The sequence below is a fragment of the Rattus norvegicus genome, chromosome 2 (genome assembly GCF_021556685.1).
Source record: "Rattus norvegicus strain SHRSP/BbbUtx chromosome 2, alternate assembly SHRSP_T2T, whole genome shotgun sequence".
Lineage (NCBI taxonomy): Eukaryota > Metazoa > Chordata > Mammalia > Rodentia > Muridae > Rattus > Rattus norvegicus.
The window spans coordinates 127,709,744-127,721,170 of NC_141535.1; positions in this window are offsets into that span (position 1 = coordinate 127,709,744).

Sequence of the window (11,427 nt, forward strand, 5' to 3'; positions counted from 1 at the left end):
GAATTCTTTCAGGGATTTTTGTGTCTCCTCTCTATGGGCTTCTACTTCTTTATTTATGCTTTCCTGGAATTCTTTCAGGGATTTTTGTGTCTCCTCTCTATGGACTTCTACTTGTTTATTTATGTTTTCTTGTGTTTCTCTAAGGGAGTTCTTCACGTCTTTCTTGAAGTCCTCCAGCATCATGATCAAATATGATTTTGAAACTAGATCTTGCTTTTCTGGTGTGTTTGGATATTCCATGTTTGTTTTGGTGGGAGAATTGGGCTCTGAAGATGCCATGTAGTCTTGGTTTCTGTTGCTTGGGTTCCTGTGCTTGCCTCTCGCCATCAGATTATCTCTAGTGTTACTTTGCTCTGCTATTTCTGACAGTGGCTAGACTGTCCTATAAGCCTGTGTGTCAGGAGTGCTGTAGACCTGTTTTCCTCTCTTTCAGTCAGTTATGGGGACAGAGTGTTCTGCTTTCGGGCGTGTAGTTTTTCCTCTCTACAGGTCTTCAGCTGTTCCTGTGGGCCTGTGTCTTGAGTTCACCAGGCAGGTCACTTGCAGCAGAAATGTTGGTCTTACCTGTGGTCCTGAGGCTCAAGTTCTCTCGCGGGGTGCTGCCCTCGGGCTCTCTGTGGCGGCAGCAACCAGGAAGATCTGCGCATCCCTTTCTGGGAGCTTCAGTGTATCAGGGTTCCAGATGGCCTTTGGTGTCTTCCTCTGGCGTCCGAGATGTATGTGCAGAGAGCAGTCTCTTCTGGTTTCCCAGGCTTGTCTGCCTCTCTGAAGGTTTAGCTCTCCCTCCCACGGGATATGTGTGCAGAGAACTGTTTATCCAGTCTGTTTCCTTCAGGTTCCTGTGGTGTCTCAGGCAGGGGTCCTGCCGCTCCTGGGCCCTCCCCCACGGTAGCCCAGAGGCCTTATACAGTTTCCTCTTGGGCCAGGGATGTGGGCAGGGGTGGGCAGTGTTGGTGGTCTCTTCTGCTCTGCAGCCTCAGGAGTGCCCACCTGACCAGGCGGTGATGTCTCTCTCTCTCCCGGGGTCTGGGAGCAGAGAGCTGCTGCAGGCCGGGATCCGCGGGTGTGGGACTTTGTGACTTTCTGATAGGTAATATCATACTCAGAAATTTATCTGGGGTTTGTACCAGGTAAGGCAAAAGCCATAATGATATTGATATGTCTTATCTTAAATATTTCTTCCATATGTGTGAGCCTGTATGTGTGTGTGTAAATGCATGCATTTGTATAGCTGTATGCATATTTGTATACTTGTACATGAACGGGAGGTCGACACTAAGTATCTTTCCCACATTCATCTCCTTCCTTAGTTTTATTAATTAATTTATGTGTATTTTTTCTCATCTGTTAAGTCCTGACTGCAGTTTCCCCTCACTCCCCTTCCCCAGGTCCCCTCTTTCTCACATCCACACCCCCTCTCTTGCCCTCAGAAAATAGCAGGCTTCCCAGGGACATCAACCAAACACTGCATGACAAGTACAAGAAAACCAGGCACATGCCATCACTTCAAAGCTGGATAAGGCAACCTAGTAGGAGGAAAAGGATCCAATAAGCAAGCTAAAGAGTTAGAGACAAACCCTGCTCCAAGTATAAAGTCTCTCACAAGAACAGCAAGCTACTTGACTATATCATGTATGCAGAGGACCTAGGTCAGACCCACACAGGCTTGCTGGTCTTGTATGCAAGCCCCATGGTTCCTGTTCCAGTGGGCCATGTTTTTTACTGTCCCTTACCTGTCTGGTTCCTCTGATCCCTCCTCCTCCTCCTCCTCCTCCTCCTCCTCCTCCTCTTCCTCCTCTTCCTCCTCCTCCTCCTCCTCCTCCTCCTCCTCCTCCTCCTCTTCCTCCTTCTACTCCTGCTCCTCTGCAGGATTCCTGAGTTCTGTCTAATGTTTGTATGTGGGATTCTGTATCTGTTCCCATCATTTGCCGGATAAGGTCTCTCTGACGATTACTATGCTTGACTTCAATTCCAGAACACTCTGAAGGCAGGACAGACTGCAGTTCTATGATTTTGTGACTAGGTTGGTGTCTCAATACCTCCACATGAGGTTCTACCTGGTGACAAAAGGTGTCTGGTTGAGGCTCTGTGTTACCCATTACTAAGAGTCTTTATTAGGGTTATACTTATAGACTCCATGGAGTTTCCAATGCATTCGGTTTTTACCTTGCTCCTGAAATGCTCCGCTCCAAAAAAAAAAAAAATTCAGTCATTTCTCCCAGTATATTTCTCTCCTCACCTGATTCCTGCTCTTCCCAACCCCACCTGCCCCCAGAACACAGGCAAAATCTATCTTTTTCCTCTTCCAGGGAGAGTCTTGCATCCACCCTTTGAGGTCTCTCTTTTATTTAGCCTCTCTAGGTCTCTGGACTGTAGCATAATTAACTTTACAGCTAATATCCATTCATAAGTGAGTACATAACATGTTTGTCTTTCTTGGTCTGGGTTACTTCACTCAGGATGATTTCTCTTTTTTTTGTTTTGTTTTGTTTTGCTTTGTTTCCATCCATTTGCCTGCAGATTACAACTGAGTGTTACTCCATTGTGCAAATGTACCACCTTTCCTGTATCCATTCTACAGTTTAGGGATATCTAGGTGGTTTCAAGTTTCTGGGTATTATAGATAGAGCTGCTATGAACATAGTTGAGAAAGTATGTAGTAGAATGGAGCATCCTTCTTTGGATATATTCCTAAGAGCAGTATAGCTGGGTCTTGAGGTGGATTGATCAATTTTCTGAAAAACCACCAGATTGAATTTGAGAGTAGCTGTACTTGTTTGTACTCCCACCAGTGATGGAGGAGTGGTACCCCTGTTCCACATTCTTGCATGCCTGAGCTGTCACCTGTAGTTTTTGATTTAGACATTCTGAGAGGTATATGATGGAGTTTCGAGCAGTTTTGATTTGCATTTCCCTGTTGATATATCATATATGCTAAGGATGTTGAACATTTTTTTAAGTAATTCTTGGCCAGCTGAGATTTCTCTCGTGAAAATTCTGTTTAGATCTATGCCGCATTTTTCAATTAGATTATTTAGTTTGTTGATGTCTAGTTCCTAGAGTTCTTTATATATATTGGACATTAGCCTTATGCCAGATGTCGAACTGTCGAAAGTCTCTTTTCATTCTGTGGGCTGTCATTTTGTTTGATTGATGGTGTCATTTGCATTATGGAAGGTTTTCAGTTCCATGAGGTCCCAATTATTAATCTGTGGTCTTAGTGACTGTTCTATTGGTGTTCTATTCAGGAAGATTTCTCCTAGGCTTATATGTCTCCACTTTCTCTTTTATTAGCCTGTTTCTATTTGTCAGTATAGAGAAATCACACTTGTGTGCCTTTGAATTTTCCTTTCTACATGGATTATGAGGAAGAAAACTCAGGTTTATGCTTTCATGGAAGGCCTAATATCAACTGAGTTATCTTCCCCGGTCCCATTAGCCACATTTGATACAGGAATTGCTGGTAAATGGTTTTTAACATTACTTAGAAAAAAATATATATGTATATATATATATATATTCAATTTACAATATTTGCTGTGCTGTTATTATACAATATATAGGTGTCTTGTGCTGCAAATATCTTTTCAAGCCTCACTAACCAGAGAGAATCTATGGACTAGTCACTACTGTGTCGGTTCCCCTGCCCACCTAAGTATTTTGCTGATTCTCTTAGCATCTGAAATGAGTACTGCATTTTTCTACTTCATGCATAATTTCAAGACAAGTTTTACATATATTCAAACACAGGTGGTTACAGAATCTCTTTGAGGTCCTTCATAAATCCATACAGAAAAAACCTCATAATTAACAACAAAATTATTAAAATAATAGGGCTTTTGTGATGAATGATCAACAAAAGTGCTGGTAGAGATTAGTATAGACATACACACAAACACACACAAGAAACATACACATACACACATACACACACATAGAATGCCATGTTTCTTTATGTATTCTATACACAGCAGTTAGAACAGTGTGTGACTAAAGTTCATTATATGCAAATATTTTCTGTGCCAATATTTATTAAGCAAGGTTGTATTAGGTCCTTGCTCTATTCCAGGCCATGTGGAATGGTATAAGACTCAAAGATCACAAAAACATAGGGGATCATATCTGTCGTAAATACTTCAAAGGACTGTGGAAGCAACTAGAAACTTCGACCTGATATGGTCTTACATGTCAGTAACAGACTTGCTACTCAAGCATGAGCACATAAGTTCAAATTCAGAGCATTGATGGAAATTCTGGACATTGTTGTACCCTTGTAATATTAGACCTGCACATATTGTAGAATGCAGGATACCAGAGGCCTCAATAGCTAAAGATGTAGTAAAGACAGAATGATGCAAGTTAACTGAAAAACTTTGTGTTAAAAATCAAAGAGTAATATGGGATATTGCCTGAATTCCACCACTGGCCTAAGTATACATACTCAAATAGGGCAATAAAACGGTACACATATACAGCACACACATGTAGCATAAATGTACACTCACTCACATGCATATGCAACACACAAATATTAAAAGTAAAAATAAAATTAATAGGTTTTTATTGGATATTGTGAAAATAATTTCCATGGTGTTTGACTCTGTGAACTGATTGAAAGTCAGTCCATGTATTGGTAGCCAATAAGTGGAATTCACAGGCTTTCTTTTTTTGTTTTGGAACAGAAATTCCATTTGTTTAAAACATAAAAACTGTGTTTTATGGGATCCTGAATGTGTGTATGAGACCCACATACTTCCTTCCCTGGGAAGTCAGAAGTCGTCCATGGTTTCTTAAAAATGGAGTTAGAGGTGGTTACGAATTTTCTTCTTAGAAAATGAATCTAACTCCTTTGCAAGATCTTAATCTGTTAGCCACATCTCTAGACTTTAATATTTAATTTTCAAAGACAAAAATTAGTTGTATTTTCCTGTTATGGTCTTCTATTATTTCAAATAGAACCTTCCTTGCTCAGGGATGATATCTATACTTAACTATGGATATAAGGATAAATATTCAGAATGTAATTAGAAATTTTTGCTTGTATAGTAAACTGGCAGTTGAAGGTTCTCCTCCAAGATCTATAAATGTCCTACTCCTGAGTCCTTGGCTAGGTTTGCAGTACCAGACTCAATTTTCCTCTTGTTGAGTAGACTATAACTAGCGAGTTATTGGGCATCAACAGGCATGTATGTTCCTAATATACCCTTAGGAATATATGGCCTGTTTTGCCTTTATTTTAGTTCATATGTGTCATAGATGTTTGGGACTATTGGTTGCTTAATTTTCTTGGAAGCTTACATGACATTTAGTGGCATGATCTTATTGATTCAATCTGATTTAAATGTGGAGTGCAATTAACTGTGTGGTGCCCATCACTAATGAATAGGTCTATAACATAGGTCTTAAATCTATGCTCTAATTTCACAGCAGAAGATAGGAGCGGGATAAATGTAAGAACAAAAGAATTAGAAGTTTCATACAGTATAGCTTCTGAAAATGTTAGAAAACCTACACCCATAAAGTCTAGTTACCATAGCTGCATAAACTATACATAATTAAGGATAATGACCCGAGAAATGCTAACACAGAAGGGGGAAGGAAAGCTTATGGGTCCTCAAACCTAGCACACAGACTGCAGAAAAACAAAGGAATGTTGAAAGTGGGAAGATCATAACATTGGTTATTCATTATTGTCATCTCTTAAAGCACGCATATAAGCAACATTGTAAAGACTAAGTAGTTTGTACTTTAAGAAACATAGGTTCACACACACATACACACACACACACACACACACACAGAAAGAACTAAGAATGAAACTCAATGTGCTTTTGTGTGTGTGTGTATCTGTGTATCTGTTTGTGTGTGTGCACACTTACACACTCAAGCTTGTGCTTGTGTGTGTGTGTGGTGGTGTGTGTGTGTGTGTGTGTGTGTGTGTGTGTGTGTGTGTGTGTGTGCGTGCATGCATGTATATGTGTTGATTTCCCTGCAAGCTTTACAGAAGGCAGGGATTAAGAATCAGGGTGAGGTAAGACTAAAACTCAGCTTAAACTGATTTGATTGTAACTGGTGCTAGACCAGGTGTTCTGGAGTCTGGCACAGTAAATTAAAAAAAAAAGTATTTAGATAACAACTCAGTTCCAAGTGAACGACAATTTAAGGTATATTTACTTTGAGAATTTTTTTAAAGTATAACTGATATTTTTTACAAGAACCTTTACTGTTGACACAGAAGTCACTTACATTGCTATTAAGCGCAAGTGATATCATGCATTATAATTGGTTTTATGGTTTAAAAACAATACTCAAGTTTTCAAGAGGAAAGGGTATGGGATGAGTCAAAACAGAATTCTGGAACACAATGGCAGATCTTGTCTGATCAGAGAGCAAAGGATCACCAGGTTATAAAATGACTTCATTCCTGGCATTCCAGGAAGAACAACTAAACACCTCATTTCAGTGTGCACACAGACAAGCATGCATATATATATATATATATATATATATATATATATGCAAAACTATGTGTTGTGTGTGTAGAAGATGTTTTTTCCTCTCTTGCAATATAATCTACAAACTGGGCTTAGTGTTTGCTGCCTACACTTCAATAATTCATTCATAATATCATTTTGTAGTCAATACACACAATATACTCAATGTCCAAATAATACCTGCAGTGGATTCCATTAGCAGAAATAACAGTCAGCTATGGTATCGGCTTCTGGACTTCATGTATTCTATTCCACAAACTTACTACTTGAATAAAGTAACAAGACAGATATGACTTGAGGGAAAAAGAGAATTGAAACCAGAGGTAGATTTGGCAGGGTTAGGAGTTAAGATAATAAAACCTTCAAGTATGACTTAAATAAGAGAATTTGGTAGTTAGAAAACATTCCGTCTCCTAATCAAATACATTTTATGATAGTAAAGCCGACAGAATAATTGTCTTGTTACTCTTGAGGTGTGAGCTTTGAAATTTAGCCACAGGCCAGAATTAGAAGTAAATGCTCCTAGGAGTGAGTCACTGTCTGTTAAAGAGAAGCTTTTGTAAACTGGCTAATGCTGTGGAAAAAATTCTTTCTGGATCTTCTGACTGTTGTTCAAATTGCATATAGTTCATCTTCCCCTATGCTTTGCTGCCTATCCAGTAAAGGATGCAATTAACAAGTGCCTTCAGTGGAAAAGTTAAAATATAAGGTTCCATTAATTATTGTTAAAATTTTCATAGTGCATAAAGTAAATGGGATGGAAAGACTGGAATAGATTTTCAGTTCCAAGGTTGATCTCCATGACTGTTTTACTATCTCCACAGCTTTAACAGTTTTAAGAAAATTCCTAAGATTTTTTTATGGTAGGTACTTGGATCCTTAATGATCACATGTGTTTCTTTATTTACTTGAATTTATGAACTATTTGTGGGGGTTCTTTGTGTTTAAGAAAATACTAAATTAATACTGGTTTGCTTATTAGTTCTTTGAAACCATGTACTCTAATTCCACATATCTGATGAAGACACTAAGAGTGCATTGATATTTAAATACACACATCTGAGGACAGAAAGATGCTTCAGTGGATGAAAGTGCTTATTGTTCTTGCAGAGAACTGACGTTCAGTTCCCAGCATCTATGCTGTGGAGTTAACTGGTCTTATCTCCCACTCCAGGGAGTCTGGCCACTTTGGATACCAGCAAATATGTGCCTATCCATGTACACACATAAGCATGTGTATAAAAAATAAATAAACCTTAGTCAGTGTAAATAAAACCAAATGTTTTCTTTTTGAAACTCAACCTGCAAAAATCCCATCAAAAGAGAGAGTTCAAAAATATTGAATTAATATACAATGATAACGGCATTTCCATTTTCAAAATGAACATATGCTTTTAAATATAGCTTTATAGATTTTTAATGTACGTGTGTATGTCTGTACCCATGTATATTCCTGGAGTCCACAGAGGGTAGAGGAGGGCATCATATCCACTGAGACAGGAGATACAGAGATGGTTCTAAGATATGATATGTGCTCTGGGAACAGAACTTAGGTCCTCTGAAAGATCAACCAGTGCTCTTAACCATTGAGTCATTTCTCCATGTTAAATGAGAATATATTTCAAAATTTGGGAATTGGTAAATATATACGTATACTTTTTTCATGCCACAGTTCTGTTCATTGAAGCTTTATGATGACTTTATTATAAAATGATATAGTTACTTCCATAGAATTAGACCCCAAGACTTTGAATAATCTAGCATAGTTCCCAAAAATCTAAGTCCAAATTTCTTCATTTAATTACAGCCAAAATTATACTAAATTATTCTTTTATTTTATCTAATTTAGTAATGATCATGAATCACCAATCTTCTTGCCTTCTGGAATATTTCTATTTATGATTATGTCAAGAAACTGTCAAAATAAGTCATTTGTGGAGGAGAGAAATTAAGTTTTCAGAAGTTACTGAAAGGTTAAGAACAAAATATCTTTCTTCAAATTATGTTGAAGTTCTAAGGAACAGTATGTGTGTGTGTGTGTGTGTGTGTGTGTGTGTGTGGAGAGAGAGAGAGAGAGAGAGAGAGAGAGAGAGAGAGAGAGAGAGAGAGAGATAAAGAGAATGAGAAGCTGGGAGATACAGAGGGAAACAGAGAGGCACAAAGACAAAGACAGAGAGACAGAGAGACAGAAACAGAGAGAAACATTAAATTTGAAGATCAATCTTGAAATGTGAAGCAATGAACCTATGTGGTTACTAATATTTGAAAAATTGTTAACTACTATATAGACGAGTCTTGGCATATGTTGAGTATCACAGTGGATTATCTAAATGTAACTTGCAGAGTTAGAGTGTGAGCAGAGGTTTCAAAATTTTTCATAACCATACCATTAGGGAATCCTAGCTCTGTTATTAACATAGCTGTTTGTAAAATCATCATTAATCCTAGTCTCCTGAATTACTGCCAGAGAGGCATGGGACAGGGCAGAAAACTTATTGTCCCATGATAACACTTCTAAATCCAAAGGTTGCTAATTTGCTACTTAGAGAGGAATAACATTTCTGAATATTTCAGTTGCTAAAGATCTATTTTAGGAAAAAAACCCTTTAATATTCTTTAAATCTACTTAAAATTTCCTTCCCACTACTAACAGTTCTATGTATATTCCCACATAATAGAGGTCTTTCCAAATGGACACTGTATAATATGGCCATATACTACAATTAATTTTATATTGAAAAAATATAAATGGAAATATATTAAATTTCTAGATTTCATCTTCATAAAGAAAAATTTCTTAATCTGCCTTCTTGTGGCACAAGTAAGACAGCTTCAGCTTGGACTGATTAACCTTTTATTTAAAATCCTTCAATGTTTATCAGCTGGGGACACATGTCTAACTCCTTTGTAGACAGTAATGAAAAAGAAGAGGCACTTTATTTTCTAATCTCATTGTTGATTGTCTTGATATTTGAATCTGACAAAGTAGATCCTTGATCCTAGGTAACTGCAGTTTCGAAGGAGAATCCATGGTTCAGAATACTCAATAACCAGAATGGATGGAAAGTATGGAATAGAATCAAGGGTTTTACAAAATTCTTAGACTCTTCAGCCTGGTGCCTTTTCCCAAGTAACATCCAATCTTACTATTTCTAAAGAAGCTCCCAAACTAGTAGGTGCATGGGTCTTAATGTGGCGTCTTGACACTCCTGTCTATTACTTAGACTTTCCTGTACATTCATTTTTAAACATAAGATCAAGTAGAAAGTAAAGGATGGCATGGTATCTGCCATTTCAGAAATTTTAGAATGACTCTTATGAATCCAATGAATCTTACGACTCAATTTAGATACTGTATACACTGAAACATAGTGTGGCCATGGAAATAATGTATTTAACACTGCTAAAATAGTTTGTCTTTTGAGACTTTCACAATCCACTGAATCATTCATCATGTCCTTATAAATCATTTTATCACAGCCCTACATTATTCACTTATTATAATAATATTAATAGTTTCATATGTATACATACATTTTCCCTTTCTACCTGGTCATTAGTAGATTATCATGAAAAGTTCAGAATCACAGTATCCATGCTATCAGCAAGTTTCCTCATAAATATCTCCTTTGTTTTAATTTTCCCAAAGTTTATTTGAGAGTTTAGTCTTATTTCTATATGGAAAAGAAAAAGATAAATCAGATTTCTATTACATTGCAAATATTTGTAATGGCTATTTAGAGTTCACCTACTGAATAGCCATTACAATGTCTATACAGTTCAAATTTGTATAATAGACTAAAAACAAACAAAAAAACCAAGAAAATATCTATCTCACTTGTAATTGAATGCAGACAGACCACTTAATTCCTAACAAGTGCTCACACTGAAACAAACCTCCCTGGTGACAAATTGACTTCTAGTTGACTATTAATAACAAGGCACTACAAATAGGAAACCTATGAAAATTTATCATGTCATGATTTAAGATCACTTCATGAACCTTTGATAAAATAAACAAACCCTTCATTAGTTAGTATTGGAATTCAGTGGAGTCTGGATTTCTTGAAGACCTCTCCTTAAAGATTAGCTTACACCCACTGTATTACTAGAGAAAGGCATGCCATAAGACATACCACTTGAGGTTGTGTCCCAGGTAATTTTGCTGGCAATCAGGATTTTTTCTTTCTTCCCAATTCTCAGATAGAGCAGCAGCCTCTCCATGCATTCTGCGATGCTGTTCTGCCTCAACAGAGATCCATGTGTATGGGGACAAGTGATCTCAGAAGAAAAAAATCCCCATAATTAAAAACCAAAATGTATCTTCTATTGTTATAAATGGATGTACCTCAGATTTTTTAATAGTATGATAAAAAAGACTAAATCATCAAAGACATCACAGCAGAATGCTAGGATGTAGGCATTCCTAGTTGTTGAGCTGATGGTATTTTAAATAGATTTTATCTTTCTTTGTTGTTTTGTTTTTTATTTATTTACTTAACATCCTGCTCACTTATAACCCATCTCCTGGTCAACCCGTTCTCAAATCCTCCCCCTAACCTGATCCTCTTCTCTTCTGAGATGGTGGGTCTCTCCCTGGTACCCCTAGATCCTTGCACTTTAAGAGGGCTGGGGCATCCTCTCACACTAAGGCCAGACAAGGCAACCTAGCTAGAAGAACATATCTCATGGACAGGAAACAGCTTTTGGTATAGTCCTTGTTCCAGATACTCAGGATTCACATGAAAACCAAACTGTACCTCTGCTTCATATGTGCAGGGAGGCCAAGGTCCAGTCCATCTATGCTCTTTGGTTGCTGGTTCAGTCTCTGAGAGCTTCAAGTGTGCAGGTTGGTTCATGCTGTTGGTCTTGCCGTGGAGCTTCTATTCCCTTTGGTGCCTGAAGTTCTTCCTTCTACTCCTCCACTGAGTGG